Source organism: Lolium perenne, chromosome 6 (genome assembly GCF_019359855.2).
Source record: "Lolium perenne isolate Kyuss_39 chromosome 6, Kyuss_2.0, whole genome shotgun sequence".
In the NCBI taxonomy this organism is placed as follows: Eukaryota; Viridiplantae; Streptophyta; class Magnoliopsida; order Poales; family Poaceae; genus Lolium; species Lolium perenne.
Window position 1 is genome coordinate 272,411,411 of NC_067249.2, and position 18,442 is coordinate 272,429,852.

General features: G+C 46.7%; 1 long non-coding RNA gene and 1 pseudogene across 1 annotated transcript; one reads left to right on the plus strand and one right to left on the minus strand.

Moving 5' to 3' along the window:
* The first annotated feature begins 7,431 nt into the window (after positions 1 to 7,431).
* On the plus strand, positions 7,432 to 8,784 carry LOC127326778 (uncharacterized). Its single transcript, XR_007868118.2, has 2 exons — positions 7,432 to 8,071; positions 8,612 to 8,784. It is a non-coding gene; the product is annotated as an uncharacterized lncRNA (long non-coding RNA).
* Positions 8,785 to 15,886: 7,102 nt separating this feature from the next.
* Positions 15,887 to 17,240, minus strand: LOC139832225 (uncharacterized; annotated as a pseudogene).
* Between the last annotated feature and the right edge of the window lie 1,202 nt (positions 17,241 to 18,442).

Genomic DNA, 18,442 nt, shown 5'->3' on the forward strand with positions numbered 1-18,442 from the left:
TCTTCACATATTATTTCACTACTATTCTTTATGTGTATGATTGTTATGATGTCTTATATCACTTAATTATGATGCTAATATAACCAAACCCTAATAAGAACCTTGTTTGAGAACCATTCTAAAAGTGCAACCAACCCTAAAGAAATCTTTACAACTCATCCATCTTAAATCATCGAGGTTAGGTTACGCGCGGGACGAATGCATCTCATACTATGCATTATAGCATTATTGCCAGTTCTTTAAACATTGTCCTTACCGGACGATGATGGTATTTCAACATTTGGAGTTTTCACGTATCGAAGCTTTTGCCTGCATAATCTTGCAGTCAAGAAAGGCAAGTTCATCGCTTGCTCATGTCATTTGATTATTTTTATCAAACTATATGCAAAGTACTATACTTATCACTCATGCATTGAAAAGCAAAATATTATTTTCCAATTATGAATATGACTATGTGGTGGGCAATGGAACCATGGTATGTGTTGATATGGTGGAGGTTCCATTGCAATGGGTTATATCACCCTAGGATTAATTACCAATGCCGTCCAGTGATTCTAGCGCCGTACATATCGCGTTGACCATAAGATCTATAATGGCTCTGGGGAAGTCAGCTGTATCTTTTCCCTTCTGCACGCCAACGGATTGGTAGAGCCGGCGGGGTGTTGGAGGCACTGCCGTAGGTTGGGATGGCCTTTAAATCCCCATCCATTAGTGATGATGGCTCTACGATCTATGAAGGATTGTCCAAAGTACACCATGAGTAAAGCCGTATTATCGGGGGAAGTCTACTGGAGGTGTACGGGTGGACAAAAGGGTGGGTTTGCAGTCGCGGAGAAGGCGGTGTGGGCTTGGATCTTACACCTGGCCTCACACCAAAGGAAGTGTGGACGAGCATGCTACTCGGTTGGCAACAAGGATAAGTTCTCTTATGGGAAAAGTAACGCACCTCTGCAGAGGATACTGAATTGTGACTGTCACTCCCTGTTCCGGGAAGGGAACTGCGAACGCGGCAGGAAAGGAACTCAACGAAGTTCTGGTCAACCTGTGAAGACTGACGGGCATAGTTTTCAGAATAAAATAAACCTTTTGAAGAAATGTTTATGAAAACTTGCATTGGCCTATGACTTTCTGGTTTGTGGCTGTAGCTAGTGCATGATACACCTATTTCCTAATATGAACTTGTTGAGTACGCTCGTACTCATCCCACTCTTAAATCCCCTGCTTAGCTATGGAGGCACCAAAGGAGAAACTACCGTGGAACTCGAAGACAAAGGAGTCAACTGCAACAAGATGAAGAATCCAGTCAAAGAAGTCAATGGAGTCAACTTCTGCATCAGCTAGAGTGGAAGCTTAGACTAGTAATAGAAGGGAACCTTTCCCTAATCCTAGCACCTAAGTAGCTAGATTTCTATAGCAAGCCAAGTAGCTCTTGAACTTGAATTAGCAATAAGATAGACTACGAGTCGTTCTTCTGGAGCTTTATTTGAAGTTTTACCTCAATGTAAAGTAGGAGGTTGTGTTGATCTTCTGTAAACAGCTGGTGTATCCTTCTATAGACATACCTTGGACTCGCATATGTTTCTGTTGTACCACTCTGAGAGATTTAATATGAGTGGAACGGTGTTTCACTTGTGTTATGTCAACGACTTGTGTACTACACCATGCAGTGGTACGCTGGGTCATCACACGATGTTCCACACGGGTCTGAGGCGGGGGCAGCAAACGAACAGGTGTGCGATGCTTTCCACATGTCCCGGACAAAACGGACAGTCGGGAGAGGGCACACAGCCCAGGCGATGTAGCATAGCACGGGTTCTGGTTTTTTGGAGTCGTAGAATCCAGAAGAAGACCCGGACCTTGAGTGGCGCGAAGCAGTCCCAGTTGGTGTCTTGGCCGGGGACAACACATCCTGAGGAGTGCAAGGCTCGATAGACGTCTCCAGTGTTGAATGTAACGGAGGGGCCGAGGGAAACGGTACGGGCGTCCGGCGCTCCGATGAGGGAGATTCGGGAGAAGCAGGTACGCACAAAGTCGATCTCACTAGAGGCGGCAGCAGTTAAACGGTGGACCAGCGGGATCTCAATGCCCCCATTCTCGAGGGCGTCAGTGACTGTGGCGAGGGGGCGGAGGCAGTGAGAGAAGGCGGCAGGCAGGGCCGTAGATAGGGGCCCTAAGGGACACCAAGAGTCGTGCCAGAGGGAGGTTGCGCGCCCGTCGCGGGGTTCCACTCTAGTGATAGAGCGGTACAGGGGGATGAGCGCCTGAAAGCTCCTCCAGGCGGGCGTGGCCGCGTGGGGGTGGTCACCAAGGTAGCTGCGCCGTATCCACCTGGTCCAAGGCGAGTCATGCCCGGTGAAAAGACCATGTAGGACCTTCAGGAGGAGGCACCGGTTTTGAAGGCCAAGGTCAGTAATGCCAAGCCCACCTTCAGACCGAAGACGACAAACGTAGTCCCAGGCGACCTGGCAGTCGCCGCCCGAGCATTTCTCTTGAGCTTTCCAGAACATCGCGCGCCGGGGTCGGTCCATCTTCACAAGGGCCCCTTTTGGGATTGGCAGGACAGACATTGCAAACGAGGGCAGAGCCGACAAAACTGCATTCGTGAGCGTGAGGCGGCCGCCAATGGGGAGGAGGGATGTGCGCCAGCCCGGGATGCGCATGGAGATCTTGATGGATAGAAAATCCAACGCCGAGGCGGGTAGCTTGTGGTCCGATAGAGGCAGCCCCAAATAGGTTTGGGGAAAGGACGAGACGGGACAGCCAAGAATGCCAGCGAGTTCCGAGGCCAGGTCCCCCGGGACCCCCCCAACGGGGACGAATGTACTCTTGTGGAAGTTGATGTGTAGACCGGTCGCCGGCGAGAAGAGGTCAAGGATTGTCTTGAGTCGACGAACTTGAGAGCGCTCGGCTCGCAAAATCAGCAAGGTATCATCGGCGTACTGGATTACGGGGCAGGGGAGGTCGTCCACGAGGGGGTGTAAGAGTCGGTCTTCGGGACTCTCCATGGCGATGAGGCAGGGGAGAAGGTCGGCGACGGCGAGATACAGGTACGGGGACAACGGATCACCCTGGCGCAGTCCATTTTTGCAAGAAATCCATCGCCCTGGGACCCCGTTGAGAAGAATCGCAGTCCGCCCAGTGCTAAGAATAGTTGAGATCCAGGATCTGAAGAGAGGGCCGATGCCGCGCGCTTCTAGGATGGCGTCCAAAGCCGCCCAGTTGACGGAGTCAAAGGCCTTCTTGAAATCCAGCTTGAGCACCACCGCCGGAGTTCCGCGGGTTTGGCAGCTCTGACTGACGTCCGCAGCATAAAGGAAGTTGTCGACAATGCTCCGCCCTTTGACAAAACCTGACTGTTCAAAGGAGATGAGGCGCTCAATGAAGCGTTGCAGCCTTGTAGTGAGGATCCGGGTGACAACCTTCATGACACAGTTCTGGGGGGAGATGGGGCGGAAGCCGTCCGCAGTGAGCACAACATCTTTCTTCGGCAGCAGGGAAATAAAAGCCCGGTTAAGCCCGTCGAGGGGGGCAACCCCATCAAAGAAATCCTGGAGGAAGGCCATGAGATCCGGACTAACCACATCCCAAAAAGTGCGGAAGAAAGCAGGCCCGAAGCCATCGGGGCCGGGGCTGCTGTCTGTACGCATAGACCATACAGCGTCCTTGGCTTCTTGGAGGGTAAAAGGTGCTTCCAGGCCTTGCAGACCTGCAACCCTATGCATGACAGCGGTCAGATCGAACCCCCAAATAGGCGGGGTGGAGGTGCCAAGGAGGCCAACGTAGAAGTCCCGAAGCAATTCAGCTTTTTCTGTGTGGTTGTACAGTACCCGGTCTCCATCATGTAAGACCTTAATCTGATTCTTCCTGAGGCGTGTGGAGGCACAGGCATGGAAGAATTTAGTGTTGTCTTCCCCTAAACGGCAGAGACGGAAGGTGAAGCGTTGTTTCCAATAAGCATTGAGGATTTTATATTCCTTCGAGAGGTGCAGCCGGACGCGGTCCCTCAAAAGACTCTCGGGGGCTCGAAGCGGTCGAAGTTCCTCAACTAAGTCGAGGATTTCCAGAACTTTCCTGCAGTTGGAGACCACTTCACCGGGTCGGCGACGCTGCTTCGCCCATCTCTTGGATTCCGCTCGGACCCATTTTAGAGCATTGCAAAGACGTAGAGAGGCCCGGGGCGGCAATCTGTTCTGGGGTCGGGCCCAAACGGAGGCCACCAGGGCCCTGTATTCGGGAACAAACGCCCATGCTTTCTCGTACCTGAAAATCAGAGCTTTCGGCGCGCGGGAGGAAGCAGTAAGCAGGAGGGGCACATGGTCCGAGGTGGTACGAACAAGCGAGTGCAGAGTGGAGTTGAAGAGGCGGCCCCCCCACTGAAGGTTAATGAGGGCGCGATCCAGTCGCACAAGAGTGGGTGTGTCGCGCGAATTTGTCCAAGTGTATCTCCGGTCCAGTAGCGGAAGTTCTTGTAGGGCAAGATCATCAACAAGTTCGTTCAGACTGGCCGCGGCGGTCACATCGAAGTTGTCGTTGTTTCTGTCCTCTGCGTACCGGGCGATGTTGAAGTCCCCCACAAGGAGCCAAGGGTCGGAATCCAGGTCAGAGAGCGAATGAATCTCGGAGAGGAAGTCTTCGCGCCGCTCGCGGTCGCACGGCGCGTAGATGTTGGTGACAGTAAACCGGGTGCCGTCCGCCGTGAGTTCGAAGGTTGACGACAACGAGAATTGTAACGGGCGGTCGGATATGTGAGCAACATGTCTTGGGTCCCAGGCTGTGACGATCCCACCGGACGCACCGATGGACGGTAGGAAGGAGAAAGACGAGAAACCTTGAGGCAGGAGCGTCGCTGCCTTTTGTGGGGAGACGGAGGAGAGCTTCGACTCTTGGAGACAGATGACATGGAGGGAGCGGCGCCGGCGCGGGCGCAGCGGGCGCAGCGGCCACAGACAGAGGGGCACCGCCAGCATGCTCAGCTCCGTCAGAGGAGCGGGCGGCGGATCGAAGCGCCGGTGAGAGGTTCCTGGCCGCCGAGGCAGGTCCTGGGGGTGCCGGTATCGCGCCGCGGAAGGGCATCAGCTCCAGCGGCGAGGCGCAGGTGACGGCGTCAGCGAGCACATTCACTGAACCTGAACACGCAGTTTGCTTCAGAGTTGCCTGTGGCTGAGGAGCACTTCAAGCAAAGATGGTTGGTTGTTAATGGCTGCATCAGTTTACGTTTTGTCACTAACGACTGCATCAGTTTTCGTTTCAGTATGACGACTACACGGCTACACCAGTCTTGACCTGTAGCTCATGTGCTGAGTTGGCCAAATCACTTCCATTAACATCAGTATCTGGTGAAGCTTCAGAGATATGATTGTCCAAATCAGATGTGCCGGTGGATTTATCTACTTTTTTGCGGGCAGTGGATTTGTCTATTGTTCCCTCTGGCTGTGTCTCAGGAGCTGCGATTGAAGATTAAGCAGAGTCGAGTACTCCAGTGGTCGGCTGCCGCGAGCTCCTGGGCTCCTGGCGGAAGGGTGGCGCAGCAGCGGAGACCCACGACCGGTGGCGGGACTTTGGAGTGGCGACTGCTGGGTCTCTTCGTTGGTCTGCAACTCTCCGCGCTCCCTACTCGACTTGGACGTCCCTGTCAGACTCCCATGGTTGGCCGACTCCAGCACCTGGGAGCGACTCCACCGACCACCACGCTCCCGATTTCTCCATTAATCCTGGCCAAGGGGTGCGCCTCTGTCGACCACCACGCTCCGTCTGCGCGCCATCGAATGGGAGGGCCTGTAGATAGGAGGAGGGTAGACTTGGGATAGGGGAGGGGAGGATTTTGGCGCGATGCGGGTCAGACTCAGAGACTCAGAGGAGCTTGGCCTGGAGCTCGGATGCGTGCGGGAGGAGTTCAGCTTATGCGGTCAACCAGCGAACGAACCGTTATTTACTCAGCGGTGGCAACCCATGTAATTTCCACAAAAATTAAGGGTAATAAAAAACGGACGACGGAACCCCTTTTTGCTTTATTATTAGGTATAGATTAACGAAATATTGTAAAAATTGAATAGTAAAAAAACGAAAACGACATATATCCAGCACAGCTCAGAACACACATACCTACAGAAACTGACAAATCAAATCTACGAGGAACACATATATACATATAGCACGCACAGTAGTAGTTTTAGCAAATAAAATCTACGAGATGAATGACCAAAAGGCTACGATGGAGACGAATGAAGTCTAGAATTTTCTTGCTGTCATGCATGAGACCATGTCGTGGACTATTTTTCCAGCGACGAAATACGGATTGCTGATTCGGTGCGGTCCCTAAACCGCTCCAGCGCCCAGACGAACTCCGGCAGATCCGTCTTGGCAATCTTGTCAACGTCCGCCTCCCACAAGAAGCTCTTGCCCTCCATAGCTGGCTGCAGCTTCTCAAGGAGGGCGGCCATGCGCGCCTTCTCCGTTGTTGTCGCCGGCGTGGTCTCCTGCTTCTTGGTGATCACCGTAGGCGCCCTAGTGTCCTCCTCCTTTGCCTCATCCAGCTTGTCGACGACAGGGGGCACATCTTGCTCGTTGTTGTCGGCAGGGACGGGGAAGTGACGGCGCAGGACGTCATCCGCGGAGTCAGGGCTGCCGAAGGCGAAGGCGTTCCCAGCGGGGTCGAAGACAACGAGCGCCATCTCAGCGCCGCAGAGCACGCTCAGCTCATACGCCTCCCGGAACAGCTCCGCCCGGAGCTCGGAGAAGGTTGCCTGCCCGTTGCGCCTGCTCCTCCCGCGCGTCCTTGCCATCGCCCTAGATGAAGAATAGAAAGAAGAAGACGGAGAAAGAGATTGAGATGCGATCGATCAATCGTCTATGGGCATCGACCTTATTTGTAGTACCTGGTGCAGCCGGCGGAAATGGAAAGTGAGAGACAAAATGGCAAGCCTAGCCCCTAGCTGGGAATAGTTTTCGTACCTCGCACGTATGCAGACTTGATATCGATGCGCTGCTGTTCAAATAGCCAATTTTGCGCGGATGGAAACTTTTATGAGGACAGATTCTTCCATATCATAATATAAGAAGTGTCACAACTTTATTTAGATGATAGGGATGTACCTAGACGTATTTCAGCTGTGGATACACGTATATTTATTCAAGTAAAGTTGCGACATTGCTATTATAACGGAGGGGTATATGGCATTACCAAAACAAAGTGTAACGTTGGCATTCTCTTAGGTAAGTATAAACAGCGTTGAGTTTCTGAAGGTGCGCCCTCTATGGGTGAGACAAACTTTATCCTGACCGTCCAGTGCAAAAGGGTTCCATTGGAATTTATTTAGCTTTTTATTAAGGGAAAATATAACCAGAAGCGCCGCACGTCTGTCTCTTCGTGCGGCGGCGCTTTAGGATTCGCGAAAGAGTATCCCGACCCAAGCTCTTCCCCTTTCCCCTTATCCTCTCGCTGTCCGCTCCTTTTCTCTCTTTCTCCGTGTGAAATCGCTACGGGAGAGCGTCCCCGTCGCCGACGAACACAAGGAGCACCGCCAGGCTGCTGCCGCCAATCGCGAGCGAGAGGGCTTCCGTCGCTACCGCCGGGAACGCCGCCGGAGATGAGCACGCAGCAGGGAGGGCTCCTCCGCCGTCGAGCTCGAGGAGGCGCCGTTGTGAGGGCTCCGCCAAGCGCCGCGACGAGCGCGAGGAGATGACTTCCGTCCCTAATACGGGGACGCTGCGAGCCGACGAGATGAAGCAGGGAGTTCTCCGACAGGCCGTCGGGACGAGCGCGAGGAGAGGGCTTCCGCCGCTACCGCGGGGACGCCGGCGACGATGAGCACATAGCGGAGAGGGCTCCTCCTCCGTTGAGCTCGAGAGGCGCGGCGCAGGGAGGCCTTCTCTACGTCGCCGTGACGAGCGCGAGGACAGAGGACCTCCGTCCCTAGTCCCTACTGCGGGACGTCGCCGTCGACGGGCATGAAGCGGGGAGGGCTCCTCCAAGCTGTCGCAATGAGTGCGAGGAGACGGCTGCTTCCTCGCCGGGACGCCGCCGCCGAGCTCACATCGGGGCTTTCTCTGAGGTCGCCATATTCCTCCCCAGGTTCAAGCCCTTCACATCCGCCTTCATCCATGTAACTTGTTTTCGCGTCTCTGCTGAGTACGGGGGATTTTCTACATGGATTTATTCTGGTAATTGTATTGTTGAAACCTGCTAGTTAAACTTGTTTGATGCAACCTGATACTTTTGCATAGCAGAAATCTGTTAATTGTACTCATCGGGCAATCTTATACTGATAACCTGGTTGTTGTTTTGTCACAGAACATAGTAATTGTTTAGTAACCTATTAATCTGGCAATCGTGTCTAACTAATAGGGCAGTCGTGACTAATTAATCTGATATTTGTTTTGTTGAAGAACATGATACAGTAATTGTCTACGTAGACAATTAATATGGCAATCGTGGTTAATTAATCTGGTAATTGTGCTTTTGCCAAAGAGCATGATAGTTGTAGATATCTAACCTGATAACTATGGCCAGTTGCTACCAGGTTAACCTCATATTTAACTTGATAATTGTGTCTAATTTATCCGATAGTTGCTCGTAGTTGCTTCTTACAAATACAATGTTGATTTTTTGTAGGCAATAATGTTCAGCAACGGAGCAAAATCAAAGACTGGGGAAATCTGCTGACAATGTCGTAGAATGATGCAAGACTGAACCTATGTAATAATAGACTAGAGCCATGACATTTATTATCGATGTGCACCTTACTGTATTTAAGCATTTTTCAATGTCAGATGCGTTCGCAGCAACTTGGGACAGCCAGTGAACGTCGTGCTTAATTCTTTTTACCTGTGGGGTCACACCATTTACGTTTTTGCGCGTTCCCGCATACTACGGGATGGGGACAGGGGGTCTGCTTTGGCTGCAAACGCGCAAGACGAGACTGATTAGAGGGCCACCAGCCGCCGCACGCCAAAGCAAATATGCGGCGCCGCTGTGTAGCTAGGTCCTTTTATTAAACGGTGACTCAGCATCTTCATTTGGGAAGTGATTATGGACGTGTATTTAGGAAGGTTGACATGTAATATTGGAATGACACTAATGAGCCTTTACTTATTTCCTAATATTGTGGACACAATATGCACCATGTGCAGAAACGTATGCAAGTTGAAGATAATAATCAATTGTGAAACACAAAGTAAAAAAAAACTTGAAAACTGAAATAAAGGTTGGTGAAAATGAAACTGTATAGTAATTTAATGTCATGTTTTTTCCGACTTAGCAAAAAGTAAATGCAAATGTGCAGAAACACTTAAACCATAAAGTACTTTGTTTGATGTTTAGAGGATTATACTACTACTCCATGAAATTTTTGGGCGAGCAGGGGTCAGCCCTCAGCCCCACCACCCCCCAAGAATTTACAGCTGGAAATAGTAGTATTGGGACACGTACCTACGTATTGATGGCCATAGCTAAGAAGAACCTGCAATGACTGATCATTGAAGCCTTGTCATTTGGTCCCTTCTGCTCTCCTCTAATCAGATTGGTTAAATGATCTTGTTTGCTAGGGCGGCCACAAGCCTGCCGTGGCCGGCGTTGGACCTTCATTGCCGGATGTCTATGAAGCCGAGTCGAATGGCGGCGGCATCTCATCTTCTGTCTGCATTACGATGATGCCTCGTCAGCATCACATTAATTTACCACCTGAGTCAAGGGTACAACGTATTGTACATAGTACTGATAATCTGATCTAACTCTTCTATTTTTTTTTTAGTTTAGTTGTACTGGGTTCCTGCAAGAGTGACGAGAAACATTATAGCAGATTGATTTTTCGGGCCAACTGATTCAATCTCGAATTTGCCCAAGTGCTATAAATTTGGGATTCAGTCGCTGGTAACATTCTAGGTAAATTTTAAACTTCCTAAATAAAGGTAGCTTATTGCCAAATATATGACAATATACATATTGGTGTTGGATAATTAGGCACAATTTTCATGATTAATTCCAGAATATAAAACATGATGACATCAACTACTAACATGTGAAACTAGAACATACTAGATGCATTAATCAACATGAGTAGCACCAGCACTAACGGTAAAGCATCCATCGCTAAACAGATCGAGATATGTCGCACGTACCGATCTGGTGGAGGTGTAGCAGATGATGTTGCAGCAGTAACGTTGTTGATGACAACGTTGTTGACGACAGGGACGACGGGTCGAAGTAGACGGCGTTGAAGAAGACGGTAGGCAGCACCGCCCGACTTGGACGGAAGGCGACCCGTGATGAAGAGCTTGAGCAGTCGCGCAGAACACTTCCCAAAAACCTAATTCGCCCTCTCCCGTACAGGATCGCAAGGACGAGTGGTTCCGGAGACATGCTCTCCCGTTCGCCGATGCACGTCGGCGCGCGGGATGGAGTAGGCTACGATGACGGCGCAAGCAGAGAGAGGTGGTAAAACCCTAACTCGTATATTAGATATGTTTCTGCGGTAGCCGGACAAGAGATTATATAGGCTCAGGAAACCCTAGGCAACGTGGGCCACGCCCACATCGCACGACGCGTCCGTCTAGGACTCTGTTCGTTTTACTGAGCTGCAAAAAGTAAGGAAAGTCTCGGCTCGAGGCTCAATCCACTCACCACGAGCGCGGCGCGCGTCGTGACGTGTCGAGTCGAGTCGAGTCGAGACGAGACGAGACGAGCGAGCGAGGAGAAGGAGCGCGCGTGAACCACTAGTGGTGGAACAACCCACCTTATAAAGTGGTCTAACTTCCTCCCAACTTTTCAAATGGGACTAAACTTTCCACCTCTTGCCACTCTCTAGTGAGCTGCCACCAACTTGGGCTCAAACTCACAAGGCTGCCACTATGTGGGCTTTGAGATTTATAGGAAAAATCTGAAATCTAGTATGGGCCACTAAGTGTGGGCCCAATATTTCAACAATTGGCTCACCGTCGAATATATGCTGACATCCAATTTGATTTTACTCGATATATACTATACTGACCAAGCGGTGACATAGTGGTCAGCCGTTGTACACCATATCTGGAAAGAGTAATATGTGTATATTCGTCAACAAGTGTCTCACCCACATTGAGGATCGCCCAAGCACATCGCTTGGCTCGCCTGCTCCTGGCTCGTCCACGCCTGGATCGTCCGTAACATCTGCCTTGTCCATTGTGTCCCCTGACGCGTCTCCAGCAGCGCCAATGCCTCCTACTGCTGCTACTCTGCGACCTTGCACATGCAGTCAATCTGGCGTTTTCCGCCCAAAGGAACGCACAGATAGGATGGTCGCCTAGATTGCAGCATGTGTGGCACACTTGCGGGAAGATCCGTCTGCTGAACCTCGCCATTTTCAGGCTGCTCTCGGAATTCCACACGGGCATCGTGCAATGGAGCAGGAGTATCAGGCGTTGCTAAAAAATGATACTTGGCATCTGGTTCCTCCGGTTTCTGGTGTCAATATCATTGACTCTAAGTGGGTTTTCAAAGTCAACAAGCATGCTGATGGTTTTATTGAATGCTGCAAGGCTCGGTTAGTCGCAAAGGGCTTCAAACAACGGTATGGCCTTGATTATGAGGATACTTTCAGTCATATTATTAAGCCTACTACCATTCGTCTGCTGCTTTCTTTGGTTGTTACTTGAGATGGCCTCCCCGTCAACTAGATGTTCAGAATGCATTTCTTCATGGTGTTCTCGAAGAGGAGGTTTACATGCGTCAGCCCCCGGGATTTGTTGACCTTCCTCGCCCTCATCATCTGTGTCGTCTTATGAAGGCGATTTATGGACTGAAGCAGGCCCCTCGTGCATGGCATGCTCACCTTGGTTCCGTTCCTTGGGCGCATGGGTTTATCCCCTCCACTGCTGACACGTCACTATTTCTTCTTCACCGCCCTGAGGTGACGATTTATCTGTTGGTATATGTTGACGATATTATTCTCATTAGCTCCTCTGATGTTGTTGCTGACCGTCTTCTATCTGCTCTGAGTGGTGATTTTGCTGTGAAGGACTTGGGCACTTTACATTACTTTCTTGGGTTGGAAGTCTCTCGGTCCTCTGCCGGGTTGACCATCACTCAGCATAAGTACTCTGTGGAATTGTTGCGACGAGCAAGCATGATAAAGTGCAAACATGCTACTACTCATATGTCTACTACTGATCAATTGTCTACTCTTGATGGGGATCCTCTCAGTTCCGATGATGCCACTGAGTACCGCAGCATTTTGGTGGTCTGCAGTACTTGAGTATCACCCGGCCTGACATCTCCTATGTTGTTAATCGTGTGTGTCAGTATCTTCATACTCATCGGACTTCACATTGGTCAGTTGTGAAGTGTATTCTACGCTACATCTGTTTCACCGTCTCGTATGGTTTACTTCTTCAGTCTGCTCCGTCCTGTGACCTTTCGGCGTTCTCCGATGCAGATTGGGCGGGGAGTCCTATTCACAGGCGATCCACAGGGGGATATGCAGTCTTCTTTGGTCCCAATTTGATTGCTTGGAATGCTCGCAAACAAGTTACAGTCTCTCGCATCAGCACTGAAGCAGAGTACAATGACGTTGCTAATGCCACAGCTGAGCTCATATGGATACAGTCGCTATTGGGATAATTGGGAGTCTCTCAAGCTCAGCCACCAGTCCTTTGGTGTGACAACATCGGCGCGACATATCTCTCTTCTAATCTAGTATTCCATGCCTGAACAAAACATATCAAAGTTGATTATCACTTTTTGAGGGAACGTGTTGCACAGAAGTTACTTCATATCAAGTTCATCCCCTCTAAGGATCAACTTGCTCACATCTTCACGAAGTCACTACCGCGGCCTTAGTTTCTAGGTTGTAGGCGCAATCTGAACTTGCCTTGTACCTCAGGCCACAGTTAAGATTGAGGGAGGATGTTAGACTGTATTATACGTAACCTCAGTACATATCTTGTAAATTATATTATACACATTTGCTTACCCCTATATATATGAGATAGCCACACCCGTATTAGGGTGTTGACAGTGGTGGCGCCAGGAAATTGTGGCTAGGTATTCATTTCTAGAAACAAAAATCTCTAAGAAATATGAGAACAAAATAACAACTATATATAAGACATATGGCCACAATTTCAATAAGATGGACTATAATAATTTTTCAGTCAAGTAACAATACATAATAGGTAAGGGAGTGATATTTTGACTCCTGGGTACGCATGCTCCCTTTAGTTTGAAATGCAACTTTGATATATTTTGGAATGTCAAAAACTTTCATACGAAAAATTTCACGTGTACATCTTCGCATGTTAAGTGCGCACAAAGTCTTTCCATGAAAAATCAACTTGTCGTTTGGGCTGTGTAAAAAAGATACTACCTCCGTTTCAAGGAATAAGGCGCACACGTATTTCAAGATGAACTTTGACCATCAAAATTGAGCAACAAATTTTTAATTATATTATATGTAATTAGTATCGTTGGATTTGTATTGAAAAACACTTTTTAACGATACTAATTTTATACAAACATTTTTTATCTATTTGAAGTAATACTTGGCCAAACAAAAAACACGTAAAACGAGGGCGCATTATTCCTTGAAACGGAGGTAGTAAAATTTAGTGCTAAAAATAAGGTTTTTTTGTGAGACTTGTTTTGTCTTTTTTATATCGGCCAAAAAAAATATTGGTTTTCTGCGAAACTGCACGAACGAACTTGGATTGTCGAGATATACATGCGAATTTCTTTGTTAGATTTTTTTGACGATTAGAAATATGATCTTTTGTGGGGAGAGCATATGCATCCAAGAGCCGAATTGAATTTCCGATAGGTAAGACCATAAATTCATAGTAATTATCAATACTACAACAATTAATTTGCATTGAGGCAGTACCTCTTGACTCCTGAGTGAAGAATTGATATTATAACTCTACGATTGCCTTGTTGGAAGACATTGATGGCATCTTCATCCTTCACTTAACTAGAGAATTCTCTCTCAACAAATGTAACCAAACAATCGTTCAAATATTCATCACCCATGTTGTTCCTTAGCTTATTCTTCACATAGTTCATTGAGGAGAATACCCGGGAAATTCAATCGGCTCACGGGTGCATATGAACTCGTTGTGTGAAAATATATTTTGAAGTGTCAAAAAAATTTAAAATAAAATTTTGCATGTATATATATCTAGATATTCTATGTTCGCACACAAGTTTTCGGGAAAAAAAGAATATTTTTTGTGTCTCCTGTAAAAAAGATAAATTTTAATGCTCCAACACAACTATGTACAGGACATTTTTTTGCCTTTTTTATACATGCCACACAAAATATTGTTTTCCCACGAAAACTTGTACATGAACATAGAATGTCAAGATGTACATGTAAAATTTTATTTCAGAATTTTTTGACATTTTTAATTTTGTTTTTCAATTATTTTTTACAATAGGTGCATATGCACCTGTGTGCCAAAACGCCACCTCCAGAATACCCTTTCAATACTAGCAGTAGCTACGAGCAAAATCAATACCAACTTAAGAAGCGAAAAACCAGATCTGAACCCCAGCTCATATGCTCCTGATTGAATAAAAAAAATCAAAAAAATAGTAAACAAATTCAAAAAAATCTGTAATTTTTATACACTAAACAAGAACAAGTGTTCAAACTGCACGCAAAAAAACTCCCAGAAAATACATGCGTAGTGGTCTGTGCAAAAAAGACAAAATGGGGTGCTGTTTTGAACATCTAGATTTGTTGCGGACAGCACTCCGATTTATCTTTTTCGCACAGACCACTACATATGTATTTTCAGATAGATTTTTGGTGTGATGTTAGAACATTTGTTCATGTTCGTTGTGCAAAAAATTCAGATTTTTTTGAATTTTTTTTCTATTTTTTTTTTTAAAATTACTCAATCAAGAGCATATGAGCTCGAGTTCAGAAACACCTCTCCCCTTAAGAAGCTTGTAAACAACAAAATATTGTTCATGCCTATTTGTCTCCACAAGCATAACTGAAATTTGAACTATATTCTTCAAGTTTTTAAACTTTTCATCTCTGCGCACATGACTAATATACAAGTCTAACTGCCATGGAAGTCTTGCCAGATCATCAATTGTGAAATCACTAGCAGAAAACTTTGAAGCAAGCCTAACCAACTTCTCTTGATCATAAGCAGGAAATGACGAAGTGGATAAAATTCTGCCATGCAAGAAAGTAATTCCGTGTTTACCTCATTAAATCTGCCATTCAGCTCAGAAATTTGCCTATCAATGACACTCACCTACATATCAACATGGAAGCGATGGTAATTATCTTCACCATTATAGAAACCATCTCTTCTAGGTTGCCCAACAGGATAGTAACGAGCCTTCATATCAACAACTTTGATCTTATGCTTTGTACAGAAAGATGTTACCTTCATAAGAAAATCATCCCATCCAGTATCAGACATCAAACCCTCCAAGTGATACTTTGTGAGATAAACTACCTCAATAGCATGAACAATATCTTGCTCTTTCATTTGCAAAGCTCTGCTCAAGTCATCTGTATATCCAAATATTTTTTGCATCAAGTGTGCCATGAAAACAAACTCAAATGACCGAAATGATGTCAACATAGATAGAGCCGCTTAAGCCTCCGCACCATGGTACTCTTTTCCAATCTTCAAGAGGACTCGTAGTATTGCAGCATACATAGAGAGGACATGGTTCATAGTTCTGAAGTGAGAGCCCCAACGTGTATCACATGGCCCTCCCAAACCCATTTCCTAATTTAGTACAGTACATGTTCCTACTTCTTCTAATTCCAATGCATCAATCAGTTCATCGTCTTGAGCAATCCTAAGCATCCTCATATTTTTGCAAGACATACCTAGAGCATTCAACAAGTGTGCAAGTTGTTAAAAGAACCAAGTAGAATCACCACTCTCCTTAGCAACAGCAACAAGAGTTAGCTGTAGTTGATGGGCAAGACAATGAACATAGTAGGCAGAAGGAGACTCATCCATGATTAATTTTTTCAGGACATTAGCATTACCTTTCATGTTACTAGCTCCATCATATCCTTTCCCACGAACCATTGCAAAGGTCAAATTGTACTTCATAAACATTTTCTGAATTGCAGCTTTAAGTGTCAAAGAGGTAGTATCATCAACATGAGCAAGACAAAGAAATCTTACAACCGCCCTTCCTTTCTTATTAACATAACGCAAGCAAACAACCAGTTGTTCACTCTGATACACATCACTAGACTCATCTACAAGTATTGCAAAATGACCACCATCAAGTTCTTCAATGACCAGTTTAGTAGTCTCATGCGCACAACATTTTATCGGCTCATGTTGTATATCATGGTGAGTCATCTTGTTGTTCAGTGGAGCATTCTTGAGAACCACCTTGTCAACCTCTTCAAAATTTCCTACTATCCAATTTAAAAGCTCAAGGAAATTTCCTTTATTTAGTGAATCTTCACTCTCATCATGTCCTCTAAATGCCAAGCCTTGGCACAATAGAAATCTCAAACACTTGAGTGTCCATATCAAATGGAGCTTGTACAAAGCCTTATACTATGAGGTGTTTGAAGCAAGTGCCTTTCGGGCTGATGCTTTTGGTGTAGTGAACATATCAAGATTCTCTTGAGCTTCAGCATGAGCACTACTAAGACCGCATTCATGTCTCATCAATCTCGATTTCATGTTCCAGTTCCTAAACCCATCCTGAACAAATGAATCTTCACCAGGACATTTTGTTTTATCCTTGAACAAATAGCAAATAAAGCAGAAGGCGGCATCTTTTTCCACACTATACTCAATCGATGAAAATTCTTTAAACCAAGCACGACAAAAGCGACGCTCAGATGCACTTTTATTTGTAAACACAAACTTATGATTCTTTGGTTGACATGGCATCATCTCAATGTATCTCCTTCTAACTCTATCTTGGTCATTGACATCATACCTTGAGATGAAAATACTGCTTCCCAGGATCATGTTCAAGTGCCTCCAAATCTGCTTGTGTTGGTTCATCTTGTTCATCAATTGCTTCATCATCCTCTACAATTGGGGATGGAGTTGCGCCGCTGCTCTCTGGTTCACGTTCTACATCCGGTGCTTGCATTAGCGCCAATTGCAGATTGTTCTCAGGTTGATCATGAGAAGTACTTGATTCAACAATAGTGTTATTCGGGGTGGATGTTTCATATGTCATTTTTTTTTTTGCTTTTGAAGCTTTTTCCCACAATACAAATAGGCTACTGTCAGCAGCAACACTCTTCTTCTTCTACATGTACAGTACAAAGAAAACAAGAAACAGATTGAGTAAAACTAGTCAATTACAAGATTGCATCTAGCAGTCTACTATCCTAATTCCTATAACCAGCTGAATTGCAAATACGAGTGCATAGCTATTAGCTAATCTGCTAGATTGAAGCTACTGTGAAAAATATTCAGATAAGCACTCCCGTCAGGCATTGTCAAAATCCAAGAAACCCATGTACTGATCAGGGGAATAATTAGGCTAAGCACACATCGTCAAGGTTTTATATTCTACTGGATGCAATGGTTGAAACCCATGTACCGATCAGTCGATCAGGGGAATAATTAGGTTGCTCGTCGGATGTTGTAGGGTATAGGGAATAACTAAATAAGAATTGAAGAGAGGAAGAGGCGAAGAGCACCTGCCGTCCTAGCCGGTGGCCGCTACTCCTCCGCGCCTCCGGCCTTCACCGATTCCCGCCCACCACTGACCGCCGCCGCTGCTCCGCTATCTGCGAGGTCGCCTCGGCTTAATCGCCAAGGGAGGCGATGCGTCCGTCGTGCACTTCTGCGAGGGAGGCGATGTGGTTGTTCGTCTGTGCAAAGCGGTGCGCTTCTTCGTATACGCCACCGTATAGGATTTATACAATATTATATTTGCCAGTGAAGAAGATGGCTAGGAGGTTTAACAAATCCTTTTCTTCATACATCACGCAAGCACATTTAACTTTCATCCGTGGCCCTATATGCCCGGGGTTGCTAATGCCAGCTGAGCCTGCCGCCTGCTCCGTGTGGGCTATGATGTCTTTCAGAGGTACTAGAAGGACCGCGCGTGCGTTGCCACGCCGTCCTTTTCTATTGGCGTTTTTTTATGCTTTACGCTTAGTGGCAGCAGTGTAGGTTTTCCGGTCACTAACTAATGCAGCGATATTATCGTGTTTGTGTATCACCATTTGGTTCAGGTTATTTTTCACTGATCTAAACCTCCCAAGCACCAGACATGAAATTATTCCTTAAATGGCATTTTAGAAGTATTCGCTCGATAAGTACACTGATCGATATGAAACAATTCTAAAAAATTACACAAGGACATGAAGGAGCAGTGTATACCAATTATTTTTTCTATTTTCTTATTAATAAGCCAGTGTACACCATAGTCTTTGCTATATATACATACAAAGCTCCGGATTATAATATCTTGATAGATGTACTCTTCGATTCATTCAATCAGAGC